General features: G+C 35.1%; 1 protein-coding gene and 1 pseudogene across 1 annotated transcript in view; both read left to right on the top strand.

The window, feature by feature from the left end:
• Window positions 1-13,816, top strand: part of LOC142345385 (protein arginine N-methyltransferase 6-like) — a 140,197-nt gene that overhangs the window by 54,161 nt on the left and 72,220 nt on the right. The gene's annotated exons all lie outside the window — the stretch shown is intronic.
• On the top strand, window positions 11,143-11,917 carry LOC142345384 (josephin-2 pseudogene; annotated as a pseudogene).

The raw sequence follows: 13,816 nt of genomic DNA on the forward strand, positions 1-13,816 counted from the left end.
TTTTGCCAGTTATTTACTGAACCTTCCCGCAGGTTAACATATAAAGTTGTATCCTGCATATACGTTTCAAACGTATCGTGAACTGTCCAGCCAGAATCGTCACATTCATTTGGATTTTTTCCCATGTTTAGACCTGATTTTTTGACGAAAATTGTTCTTACATTTAATTTAATCGGAATTTCTATTCGTAAATTATCAAGTTAATAGTTAATCTAGCCTGTCTACACTGATATGTGGTTAAATCTACGTCTGTAGTGATTGTACTACGTTTTGCATCAATCCCACTAGCGGCGAATACGCCGTAGTACCAGCTAATGCTCTTGTGGCTTGCTCTACACAAAGTGGCTTCTAGTTTGCCTCTAAAGAAACTGTTGAAAATCTGTCCCTCTATTTTTAAAATCTCAACATTTTGTTGTTCGATTTTACAGGGAGCAACTTTGTTTAGTGAGTACATTTTAGAGTCCATAAGTGAACAATCGTAGTGAGCGATTTTTAAAGATGTTGGAGTTTTGAAATATAAAGAATGGTGACCGGCTTTTAAATCTGAGTCTAAGTTCGAGTATACATTTTGCACGGGATATAAATAAAATTAAAGTTATTGTCACAAATAATTTTAAGGTTATATCTATATATTTGTTTCTACCTGGAAGAAACAGAAAAATAAGAAGAAGGCTTACCTCATTAAAAGTCCTTCTTGGGTTTTCGGTTTCTGCCACTTCTCCCTCCTCGGGGAACAGAGATTCAATTTGAGTATTCATGATAGCGATGAAATTCAGAATGAAACGGGGTTTGAGTGTTTAGTTGAAGGTTCAGAAGAATGAATCGATTAAATGTAGTTGAGACTTTATAGTTTTCTCAACGGCAATTTGTCCGTTCGCGTGGATGGTTAAATGCCGATCGTTGAATTCTAATTTGAACGTTAGCTAACCTCACCGAACCCTGAGTGCCATGAAGCAGCGATGGATGAACTGCTTATATGGGCTTTGGCGGGTGTGGTGGACCCCTGAGACAGCAAGAGCTGCTCAACAATTATATGCGTTTGCTGCTGTCGTGGGATGCGGGCCTCTTTTTGGAGACTTAACTCTAACCCGAGAGTTCATTAAACTAATTAAAGTTGCTAGGGCTCGATTATTTATATACTTCTTGTAATTTTGGTTTAAAAGTTTTAGATTTTATGTTTTTACTTTTGTAGTTTCTTGATATTAAATCAAAATTTGTAATAGAATTAATGCTTTTGAACTTTGGGAAATAAATCCGATGGGATTGTATTGCCAAAGCGTTTAGGTTCAGTCGTGTTCTCTGCTGTCTGACATCAGAATAAGTTTGGTTAGGATTAGGTTTTGTTTTTGCTGGGTGAGGGATTGAACTGATGATAGGGCTAAATGTATGGGAATTGGTTGTAGTACTTTAGGAACGCCTTTGGGGGCTAAATAATTTTCTGATATGTGCAGTGCTCTCATTGTCCCTATTATTTGTTTTAAATGGGCTGTTAGGCAAACTCCGGCACGTGTGAACGGTAATTGAATATTCAATTTGTTCTGATGTTGTTTGTTCAGCCTGATTGTTTGCGTTGTTAATAATTGGCCAAGGCATATATTCTGGATTAGCAAATGTTTGTTGATGATTAAAGTTGTTAATTGAATATTGGTTGATCATATCATAGTAGGCTTGTGAATAATCATAGTTTGTACTATAGTCCTGTAATAACTTGTCTATTTCTTGTTCTCTAGGAAAGTGTTCTATTAAATGATTTCTATGCACTATTTTCTTTTGTTCTGTCGAGTTGTGAACAAATTCATATGTTGTGTTAATAATTTGTGTAGTAACACTGTAGAGTCCAGAACGTAACTCTAGTAGCTTTTTGGATTTCAATAATCCTTTAGCTTGATTTTCTATTAACACTTTGCGACCGATTTTGATTGGTTTACCCAATTAAAATCTGTTCCTATACTCGTGTGCTTTGTTTGGAATTTGCCGACAGCGCTTATGTGTTAGTATATTTACATTTTGAATTCGTTCTCGCGTTGTAGTATAGTACTATGCAATCGATTTTGTAGTAGCTTATCTACTTTTTCGTTTTTGCAAGAATTTTCACAGTGAGTATGTAATGGAAGGTCTTAACAATATTGTTGAAATTCAATTCCTATCATCACGTAGTAAGCCAAGCTTAAAAGAAATTGGAATTTGCGGTTTAATACCGAATATTATCTCGTATGGAAAATATCCTGTATTGTTGTTTATTGCAGTTTTATGCCCAAAGGCAAACTTATTAGTAAGATTAGCCTAATTAGATCCGGTGTCGTTAAAAAAACTTCGCAAATAATTTGCTGAGTTCTTATTTTGTACTTCAACCTTGAAGTTTGTCCAGTTGAGTATGAAATTCGTGGTCTTAATGTTTTTCCGAGTTTTTGTATCTTTTGCACAAAATCATTCCTCAGAAATGCGATACCGTTGTCATGTACTATTTGATGGGGGATTCCGAATCGTGTAATGTATTTTTTTTTAATTGAACAGTTTCTGGTGCATCAGCAGTTTTTGTTGGGTACACTTGTATAAAGTGAAACTATTTACTACAACTAGACATTTCTTTTGGTTAATATAAGGCCTAAATGGGTCTTTGTGGCCTGTTTGTATTGTTTTAAAGATTTTTTTCTAATTGTCCCCACTGCTCTAAGGGCGCTTCGTTCAGATCGTGTCTTTGTGGTTTATTCTTTTGGCAATCTAAGCGGTCATGTACTAGCATTGTAATCCACTTGTACATTCCGAGCCAATAGATGAATCTACTGATGTTTTTAAATGTGCATGTGTCTCCGCGATGCCCACTGAGCGGATTACTGTGCTAACACAAAACATTTCCTAAAATGATAGTGGAACACAAACCTGTATTGTATAAACCGTTTCGTCTGGTTTACTGTAACATAGCAGGTCATTACTGTTCTTCGAGTAGTAGGTTAAATATGTTTTTGTATGCACTTTGTCCCTTACAATGCTTAATTGTACTTGTACTCGGCAGTTCTTTACCTGCCTTTTTGGCGAACGTTTGTAAAACCGGATAGTATATTTGTTCGCGCAGAGTTGTTTTTGTGTCTAGTGTTGAGCTTGTTTAGCTACTGTTTCTGTAGTGTTGACAGTTCTACAATCACACTTGTGTGTACGTTGCTTGTATTCCTCCTTCGCTTGTTTTAGTTCTTGTTTTAAAGCCATATCATTATTTCCCTTTTGTAAATCTAATCAGTCTTCATCATCAAGACCGTCTTCTATTTCATGTAACTCTTCGGGTTTTTCTTCATATGTATGATTGTCAAGGTTTTCTGTAGATACATTATCTAGTGACATTTTTCGTATTTGGTGTATCTGTCGTCCATATCGGAACGAGTCTGCAATGCTTTATATCGCACTACATGTCTGTTCTATATCATCGGTAGCGTCGTTAATACTAAATCTTCGTCGGTTATGTTTATTTTCTTTTTCTGTCTGGGTATATGTGCAATTACCGGATAGCTAGAATTCGATGGTGCTTTTTTTGTCACAATGTATCGAATGGTTTATTGGTTTGTAATCCAATGTGTAGAAGCAAATGTCCTTTGGGACGTTTTTGTTCCATTTGGAACTTTCTCGCTTCTTCTTCTGGGACTTGTCTACTAAGTAAGTTGGGGAAAGCAAGATTGTTAACTTCAGTGTGTATTATGTTTAGATTCTGAAATTTAGTAAGCACGACTTGATACTTACAGAATCTATGCGATAGTTGTCCGCAGCGAGACCAGAGGAAGAATATAGGCCTGTTACAGCAAAGTAGATTTTTTGGGTTGGGGGAACATATATTGTAGAGCTCATAATTTTGTAATGCGGATAATATGCCGCACAGTTCCGTATGCTTTGGGGACATTTTCTGTTCTGCTTTATCGAATACACGGGAGTTTGCAAAAACAATTCGTTTCCCTTCGGTGCACTGTTGTATTAATATACAACCAGTCCCTAAGTTAGAGGAGTCAGCGTACGTATGAAAGTGATATTTTGGGTTAGGGATAGCGACAGAAAATTGTGTTCAAATTTTGCTTTTAATTTACGAATACCTGCTGGTGGCTATTCGGGCATTCGAAATTTGTCTTCCTTGACTAAATTATAAAGCGGTTTTGCGTCGATATGATAATTTATAACATAATTTGCAGAAAGTCCCATCGCCCATAATACGCTGAGGACTTCGACTTTCGATTCTGGTGTTTTTAATGTTTGTATATTGGCAATGCGTGAGGCGATTGGGCTAAGTGTCCCTTTTGATAATAAATGCCCAAGAAATATCACTGTCCGTAAGAAGAACTTTGTTTTGTCCGGCGCAGCTTTGTTTTGTCCGGCGCGGCTAGCGTATCGTTAATATAAGTAATAGCTTGCTTTTTTTTCATAGGCGGTCCAAATGCATAACGCATAAGCTTACCAAAGATGTTCGGAAAGGGCTTTAAGCCGTAAAATCCGACTTGATATATAAATTGTCGTCCGCCTTTAATAAAACTAGTTGGTTTCTGAGTTTGTTCGGTAAGGGATACTTGATGATAAGCGCACGATAAGTCTCTACTTGTCTCTACTAGTTCTATTTTAACAATATTTTTGTGAATTAGAAAAGAAATGCCTTTAGGGTAACATGGATCAGTGTTTTGGTGTTTATACAAGTAGGTCGACCTTGCTTGTATGTAAAGTGGCTGAGACAAGACTTTTGCTTGTTTCTGAAACCTGTGGATATGGTTTTTCGTGATTCAGTGATCCATAACGTTACTCCTGTGTCCCTTTTATTCTACAGCAAGAATATCGAAATACAGAGCTTTAAAGATTTCTTGACAGAATTCAACGCCAATCAGGTCAGACGTTCCTTCTTGTGTAAACCATACTTTATAGTTTGCTTTATACTTTCCGTCAGTATCAAATTATGATGTTACTGTTGTATGGCATAACATACGAATTTGTGATCCGTTATAGGATTTTGTGATATTTATGGCTGTGAAACTCATGCCAGGTTTCAACTTTTGCGTTTCTAAAAATGTGGAGTAATTCATTATTGTGCATATCGAGCGTTGGTCAATTATATATTCAATTTCCAGTCCGCAATTTTTATTTGTCTCCTGTGGTAAAACAATACATGTTTAGGTAAATCCTGGATTTTGGATTACTATTTGTATTGACTTTTGGAGACTTCAGATAATTAAAGGGAAGAAATCTTATAATTTCTTATTATAATTATTTCGGTCATATTCTGTTTCTTTGTTTTGATCCTCTACCCAGTGAACAGTGTGGGACGAGCGGGGTGGTTAATCATAATAACCACTACTTGATGCCTGAAATTGGTTGGTGTTCGATTGTTGTGATAGGAGCGTTGAAAATTTTGATTTTCATGTTCATAATTTTTTCTCGCATCAGTTTTGTGTAGACTAAACTGGTTGTTTTTGGCGAACTTTTGTTCATAGGATTTATTATTATCTTTGTTATAATGTTTATTGCCGTAACTGCGGTTGTCATATCCACTTTTAGTATTATTTGTGCAGTTTTGGTTTTTGAAATACGGCTTACTGTTAGTTTGTTTCTTGTAGTCACTAATGAAGGATGTCTTTTTCTCTTTTCTCCTCAGTGAGTTCTTTTAGTTTTTTCAATACTTCATCAATCCTAGGTTTAAAGCAGTTGGAAATGGAATGCCCTAGATTGCGGCAATAGTTGCAAAAAAGCGTGTATTATTTGGCCGCCCTTTTACATTGAGGTCTCTAAGAGGCCTTGAGTTAATAGCGCTAAATTTGTTATTTCTTATTAGGCTAGTCAGTTCTTTAATTTGTACTTCAAGGATACCAATTTTTTGTCGTTTGTTTGTTTTACTGTGCCGTCAGCGCTAACAGTAAAAGTTCAGTCTGTTGTTATTAAGTAGTCTGTAATTCACTCCATGTTTTATCTGGATTTTCCTTTTTATTCATAAGCTTTGCGCTTTAAGGATGGGGGATGCGAACCTCTTATAGGAAAATCAATGTATTTTTGCTCTCTTTGTCTGTTGTATTGTTCTTTCGGTTGTAATATGGGCAGGGTCGGTTAATCTTTCGGGTATTTCTTCAGGCTATCCCCTATCAACAGCATGTTTAATACGATGGAAATACTTTTTTATTAATTCCCTTTCTTGTCTAGTGGCACCTTCAACTTCTGATCGATATTTAAATTGATCACGGCTAGCTTTTATTCTATGTATGAAATTTTTAATTTGGTTGAGATTTCTTGTGTGGTTTACAGTGTTGAACCACTCTGCTAATGCAGTGGGGTCTGTAGGTAGTAATGTATCTAGAGAGAAGTTAATTTTTGTTCAACGGAGCTCCAGAACCTACTTGCATTTTGTCTTGGGTCATTTCCCGAGAATGTGTCAAGTGACATACTAGGATGAGAGAGGCGGTATCAATGTATAATGCTCTTGGTAAGGTAGCAGTGCTACCTGATCCGGAGTTTAACAGTTGTAGTAGGGGCGGTTGAAGAGGCTGCACTACTTGGTGTTTCTCCGGAAGACTTGTTGAATTTTTTTTTGCTGAAAGATTTTTGATACGATTTTTTTTATATGATTAATAAAGATTTTTTTAAAGTATTTTTTACGCGCCTCACTGGTCGCGCCAATTTATACTGAAGAGAGAGGGGGCGCGAAGGTTAAACTTCTGACACGATGGTCGAACCCTTAGTATAACCTATCTTCTTGAGCCTGAACGGAAGTACTAAGATGAAGTTAAGTTGAAAGTTGTTGAGATTTGAGCATTGTTAAGAACGATTTGATTTTAGAATTTTTTCTAAAACTTTCCAAGTTATTAACTTGAATTCTTACTTCTCAATTTCTCAATTCTTAATTTCTCAATCGTTGTACTTTTTGCTCCGGTATATATAGTATCTACGACGGGATAATTCCGTTGCTGTTAGTTAACCAGCAAAAAGTACAACGGTAAAATGTCTATTCGATTTTTTTACAAAACCTGACTGGTTTATTCAATTGCATCATTCTTTTTTTAGTTAAGCTAAGTGTTCTTTATTCAATGTAAGAATTAACTTGTACTTCAGTACACAATTACAATGGTTATTGAAATGCCCCTCCATGTGTGAGCTTTTATGAACTTGAGTTCGAAATAATTGGGTAATGAAGACATAATCAAATAGGATATTCTCAGGAAGACAAACGCAGGAAGATTGAAGTTGATCGATATTTCTCACTATCTTTGCGCGAAATATTCTTATGCAGGGGAACCACGTTTCCGAAAGCTTTTCCAAAATGCACGTTTCCAAAAACGCCGTAATTGGAGTCAATGATTAACTTGAAAATGTAAACATAATGCTATACTTTTGCTGCTAGCTTCCAAATGAAGGCATGTAAAACATCACAAGCAGCTGCCGCAACTAATTGTAGCTATTTTTTGTTTCCAAAACACCCTAAAACTTCGTCAAGCATAATGTTACCACTGCCTGAGACATCACAACTCAGACAATCAAAAAAGTCTTGATCAACTATTAGTGCTTGATCATGAGGTCCAAAAGATTGTTCGAAAAATATGCAGAAAACGTGTTTTTTTCCATAAAGTATCAGAAATGTAGAGAGCTTCAGAGCAATTCCTTTGACTTGTTTTATGTTCGAAGCAATTAATTGCATCAAAATGATGCTGCTGTATGAAAATCGAATCTTCGTCGATCTGTCTATGTGCCCGCCTTTTTGGTATTAGTCAAAATAAATATTTCTAAGTATAAAGTGTAACAATTTTTTTCAATGAGGACCTTTTTGTTTTCTGAAATAAAATGAAATAATGGCATTTGGCGGTTCCATTTTCAGTTGCTGGAAAAACTTCTGACTTTGTGGATTCAATTTTAAAGATGGTGCTCTGTCTGGTTACCATTGAACGCCTAATCGAGTGGTTGGTTTTTGATACACACATTAATTGTTTATGCGCTGTAAATTTAAAGTACGTTGACGCTTTCCGTTATATATGAGTAGATTAATTTATATAGTTAGCTTGAGTACTGATTGTTTAAAAACAGAATTCTTTATTCGCCAATTAAACTTTTGTTCTGTTCGTATTTTGTAAAAAAAACTCGAATTCTCTAGCTGTAGAAAGAGAATGTTCAGTGATTTGCCACAGAAGTACTGGTTTGGTGTCTGGCGTCCATATTCAGCCTAAACTTAATGTACAGGTTAGGTTAGTTAGTTATTAATAGCCGCGAAGCAATACCGACGTTATTATTAGTCTAATCGTGGTTATTTTACAATCCGAAGAATTGGATTGTATCGTTGCCGTCTGTCTACAATTCCAGTGATTTGAATTGTTTTGAGGTGCAACCTTTTTAAGTCTGGAAAACTCTTTATGGAGGGCTGCTCTTTTTATTACTACTAGAAGAGGCTTGTATTGCAATTGAATTAGCTCGAGTGATCTTAAACTAGGAAATGAGACATGTGAAAAAACTCTAGTGGTCTTACTGCTCAACAAATTGTAATGAGGGTACAGGTGCGCTGTAATACAGGTGCGCTGTCTTTTTTATTACGACTCGAAGAGGAGTATTGGTGGGGCGTCTTTTTTATCCATAATTGTTTGGAGTGTATTTAAAACAGGATGTAAAAGTCAATGCCGCACGTGGGAACTAGGTCTTTATCTCAAAAGACGACGCATTAAAGAGAAGAGAGATTTTTTTCATGCCGCGTTTTATTCTTTGCATCTTTTGATAGTCGATTGTTCAACGTAATTAAATTATGTCAGACATTATACTATATACAATATTTCTGGAGTTGCAACTTATAAACAGTTTCCCAGAAAGTTTTCAAATTTTGCTTTTTCCCTGATAATTTAATTACTCCGTTAATGTTTTCTATTTGAATAGCTTGATGAGGTTATTAGTTTTATCAGCGAGTTGTTGGCTATGGTGTAAGGTATTCGAATTGATTCCGGAGTCTTCCGGCTATGTTTTCAAGATCTGATCACACTTTTTCAATTAAATGAGAAATCCAATTAAAGTGCTGATTTTAGTCAAACTGAATTAGTAAAGGGATTGATAAAGCCAGTAGGTTTGTGGCGTTATTTTTTAAATACTTTCAAATAGGAGTGAGAAATTGGTGTTTGAAAAAATTTTCAGTTTTTGAGGGACTTTTTTTGCGCGAGTCTTTGACTTGTTTTAGTGTTTCTTCTCTTGAGTGCTATAAATAAGATACATATTTATTCCTATTACACCTGTTTGCAGATTCTTGAACGGGTAGCTAATGCTTTTTATGACTTTGAAGCTATTTGATGTCGAAAAATATTTGTGAACATATTAATGTTGCCCTTTTTGTTCTATTCGTGTCCTATCATTAATTTTAATTAGATTAGTACCATTAATATTAGTACCATAAATTTCGTGTCTTATTGTTTACTTATCATGCATAATTTATTTAAATTAATGGTATTATCAAATTTTTGCGAGTTTTTTGTTCACTTTATTGGTGCCGTCATTATTAGTTTTATTGTCCCTATTTCACTCATTAGAACCGCCATAGGATATTTCATGACTTTTAAAATTTTATAGTATGCTGTGGCTAAGATTTTTTGCATGTAGTTACCTGGTTTGTTTTACTATGGCGCCTCTGACTTTCAAGTTTTTTATTAGTGATGCCAATTGCTTTCGTTGATGGTATTTTGCTGTCTTTCATTGATTTACTTAAGGTTGTTGTATTGTGTACTTAGGTAATCTTGTTGTATTGTCTAAGGAGCTCTGCGTCAATAATTTGTTATTTTTATTGTTTTTTTAGAACACTAGATCTTGGAAAACAACATTTTTAATTCTTGATTTTTTGTTCATTCTTTTGTATATAGGGTCAAGCGTTGTTTTGCCTGTCTTAGTTTGATATTGCTGTAAAACATATGTTACATGTCAGGCCATAAATTGATTTAAAACTTGAGATTGGGTCCTGGCATAAAAATTTGTTCTTATCTCTTTTCCAGGCGGGCAAAGTTTTTGTTCACTTCCAGCTTTTGGAAACGTTTATTTTAACAAATTAGTTTAATGCTTGTAAGTTTTACGTAGGCTTTGGTTATATATGCCTTGAGAGTGATTTGATTTTTTGGTTATTCAAGCGATTTTTAAGCTCGATGTATTGCTTATGTTTTCTTGCCCCTTGTTATGGCCCATTGTTTTGTTGTACTTTTTATTGTGGATAGAATGGACGGTTATCACTAGCTTATTATTGTTTACACCTTTCCCCCAGCTTTTTTTGCTGAGAAATTTGGCAAAAAATTTATATATTTTTTAGGGCCTCGAAGTCTTGTCTATTATTAAATGAGCCGTCGATTTGTTTCATGAGTATCACAGAAAGCGCTTCGTTTTACGTACTTTGCTTTTCTATAAAGAATTCAAAATTTTTTCATAGCTGGGATAGCGAGCTATTATTGGCTATTTTATTTTGTCGCCAAGATATTGTGATGACCCTATGACCTCTTGCTCACTTCGAATGTACTTATTGGTCATATTTCTATGATATTTAAGAAGGCTGGTTTTTTGTTCATTTTTGGTGTTTTTTAAATTTTTGGGGACTGCAGATTTACGAAGCTTGAGCAGCTATTGTCTGACATTCTGTCGGCTACCTTACCAATTTTCTATTTTATTTAAACTTTAGATGCTGGGAAGTCCAAGTCGCAAGGAGAAAAGGTAACTTTGAAATTTTTATGAGCCCTCAGTATTGCGGTTTTATTGATTTATCTGCGTTTTTGCGTTTAGTCAAATGGGTCAATTTGCATGAAATGATTTCTTTTCATGTCTCTTTTTTGGTAATTTCATCTACGCAAATGTTTGTAAATTTGCCGTTTTTTTCAATATATCAAAATGTTTTGTCATTTTGTGTGTTTGTTTCCATCAGCTCACATCTAGTTGCTCCGAATATATCTAATTAATCAATTCGAAGTGGTATATTAATGCAAAAAAAAGAAAATAGCAAAAATGACACTTTTGTACCACATATTTTTGTACCTATATGTTTAGCGAGACAAGAAAACCGTAGCCATTTCCTGTAATCAAATCGTGCGCGGTTTTTTTTCGTTAACTCGTTTCTCAAAATAAGTGAACCGACTTCGGTATTTGCCAGAATAAGGCTAACGGTAAGTACCATTCGCTAAGATGGCGGAAATTTTCAGAATAAGGAAAATGTTGAGCGCGTGTTTGATCTAATCATGGAATCAAAAAGGATATACCACGAGAAGCAATCGCGTGAGCTCTGCGCACTTCACGCTCTGAATAACCTTTTTCAATGTGAAGTGTTCACTGAAACAGACTTGGACGTTATTTGTAAACAGCTTTCACGACAAAGACCAGAGAACTCATCATTTACTCGCCGTTTTCTGGGTCTGAACCCTCATAAAAGCTTCTTTGGAGGAAACTACGATGTCAATGTAATTCTTACTGCTTTGGAAAAACTGGACATGACTGCTATTTGGTGGGATAAACGGAAACCAATTGAGTCTATAAATTACGAAACTATTTTTGGTCTGATTGTGAATGTGCGAATGTCAACTTCAACCTCTCTTTTGGGTTATCAGGAGGACAATAGACATTGGATTGCAGTGAAGCAGATAAATGGCATGTTTGTCAATCTGGACTCGAAAGACCCGGAGATTCTTGGAAATGTCGATTGCTTAAAGAGTTACCTTACGAATTTGATTATATTACAGGATGCAGAGTTGTTGATCATTGTTGATAAGAACATTTACGATGCAAAGAGCTGGGCTCAGTACTTAACCTGAAAGAAGAAATTGATTATGCCAAAGGTGCTCATATTTTAAATCAGATTAGGGAACTGGTTTTCCCAAAGGGAAAGAAAACAGTTCTGCAATTTCTACCACATCAAGCTAATCATCGATTTTATTTTATCCTGTAAATTTTCTTTCTCAAGTTGTTTAAATTTCCGTTCTCATTTTTTAAACATATTTCAAAGTGTAGAGGAGTTGATTTTCGGTATCGGTTATTGCTCCGGATGCTCCTTTTCTTTTTCCGCATATCTGTAATTCCTTTTTTTGCACTATTTTAAGTTTAATTTTCAACCATTCTTTTTAGGCATCCATGATATAGTGGCCTGAATATCTACGGTGTTGACAATTGTATTCTCATATCGTATTCAGTGTAAGTTTGTGACAGGAAAAACCTGTATTGCAATGACTAAAATAGATCACCTAGTGGCTTTTTTCAGCTTCTGAGCAGTGAGAACAGTTCTAAAAGGTTTTTGCCATCAGTTTTCTTTAAAACAATTATTAGTCTTCTTTGCACTCTTTGCTTTTAAAAGTTCTCTGATATATTCATGTTTTAAAGAATTGACTCGCAGAGAAAATTCCTTCAAAACGTTTTTACCATCAGTTTTAAAAACTTATCTTTTGTTCTCCCTCTGCCATTATTTACGGCGTTCAAATCGTCCAAAACTCCTTCAAGCAATCCACTGTTCTGAAATCTAATGTCACTTTTGACCAGCAACAAGAAGCCTTGGCAAGGTGCGCACGCATATAATGTTCCAACCCCGCTCATCCATTCCTGACTTAATTGGCTACCAAATGATGAAGAGATAGAAAATTTTTGAAAACATAGATATCGTTCAATAAACAACAAATGGAATACAATAATGCCACGCTAGAGGGCCGATGAAATTTGTTGGACTACTAATAATATCAGGACTACTAGAAAAGGCATTGATGAAATTCAAAAAACAAAGATTAATAACGACCAAAACTCGATGTCTATATTAAAAAATCATAACAATATCATAACTCGCATCAGATGAAACCTAAACAAAATAAATTAACCTGTACTTCTTTAGAAAAGATATAGGACCTGTCCTCAATGCGACTGGGTAACAGGTCGTCGAAAAGAGCAAAAATGTGCGAAGTTCAAATATACGTTTCTATTTTTGAAAACAATAGTAACGTATTTTTGAACTTTACACATTTTTGCTCTTTCATCTTGAAAGTCCGGTTCAAGAAGTCAGTAACCTCAAGTGATATCGGACTCATATTTATGAGAGGGGAGCCCTTCTTAGTTTAAATGTCACCCTATGAGTGGGGAGTTCAGTTAATTTTTTTGGTTTTTGTCCTCATCCATCAGCAGAGAAACTTGGAAATCACCAAAGGAAACGAATTTTCTTAAAGACATCTAATTGAAAGTGTAACTGCTCCTCTTTGCGTTCTTACCTGATGAGGTGCGGAGAACTTCAGTAGTTGAGCCAATTCAGAAAAAGCATTCACGATTTGTTAAATCCTTTAATCACGAGTTTTTGTTCTTACCTGACGAATGTGGGGAGAATAAAAACGAACATTTCACGCGTAGAAATTTGAAATGGGCAGTTGAATTTAGAATTAGTGAACTGCTGATCTGTTCAAGTAATTACCATAGTAAATTATTTTTAAAAAAGAATTGAAAACAATTAGTTTCAAAGTGATTAATATCATTACCTATTAACTGAAATAACTCAAATTTTTCACTTATAGCTCCACGGGAAGTAATTGAGACCTTCCATTATCCAGTGTACGTCAGATGACTACATAAAGAAGGACAAATATTGGCAAAATAAAGTTCATTTTCAATTTAACTTTGCGCGAAAATGGCAGTGAGGCTCTTAATTTTATAAAATTGCTACTGAGAGCATTAAAAATGTTCAATTGCGCAATACTTAAAAACCAATGGAACCTGCCTTTAATATTATTATTTAAAAAGAAAACAAAATGCTGTTAAATTTATAATATATAAAAACCTCAAACTTTTTTTGAAATCTTTTAGTAGTGGTAACAAAGCCGAGAAACAAACGGTTGAAACTAAAATTGTTATATAC

Source organism: Convolutriloba macropyga, chromosome 9 (assembly GCF_964194025.1).
Source record: "Convolutriloba macropyga chromosome 9, txConMacr16.3, whole genome shotgun sequence".
Classification (NCBI taxonomy): domain Eukaryota; kingdom Metazoa; phylum Xenacoelomorpha; order Acoela; family Convolutidae; genus Convolutriloba; species Convolutriloba macropyga.